Source organism: Trypanosoma theileri (assembly GCF_002087225.1).
Source record: "Trypanosoma theileri isolate Edinburgh chromosome Unknown TM35_Tth_79_V1, whole genome shotgun sequence".
NCBI classification, from domain to species: domain Eukaryota; phylum Euglenozoa; class Kinetoplastea; order Trypanosomatida; family Trypanosomatidae; genus Trypanosoma; species Trypanosoma theileri.
Window position 1 is genome coordinate 4,814 of NW_021639921.1, and position 622 is coordinate 5,435.

The following is a 622-nucleotide window of genomic DNA, read 5'->3' on the forward strand; positions in this document are numbered from 1 at the left end:
GTGAAGTGGTACCAACTTATATTGCCCCACACCGAGTCGTGCGGGTTGTACTGCATGTACAGGTGCATCTGTTTTGTGATGGGGTCACGGTAAGGCCCGTTGGGGTCGTTGATCCAATTGGTGGGGGGACGCACGTGGAAGCGTGGTTCATGCGACGCGGTAACCGCAATCGCTAGCAGCAGCAGCAGCAGCACGCACCATGTAGACGATATAACGCGCATTGCTCCTTTCAAGGAACTTATTGTCTGATTTGCCGTTCGCGCAGCTAGTCTACCACAAAATGAAGAAAAAAAAAGATCCAATCAATCAGGGTAAAAAAGAGAAAGAAAATAACAACAACAAACACACACAAATAGAGATAACTACCAAATATTCAGAGGGATGTATAGCATGTGAATTCATGCTTCAGATAGTTGTTACCCTACCATGTCTGCACCGATTTTTTTCTTCTTTTCAAAAGGTATCTTTCACTTTTTCCTTCACTGAGGCCAATAAACTAAACCCACGCGTAACTGAACATCCCCAACAGCCACGCAGTAACAACAACTGAACAAATACACATGTGAAATCGCAATGCAAAGAAAAAGAAAAGAAAAAATAGGTTATAACTGCTGTAGCGAAA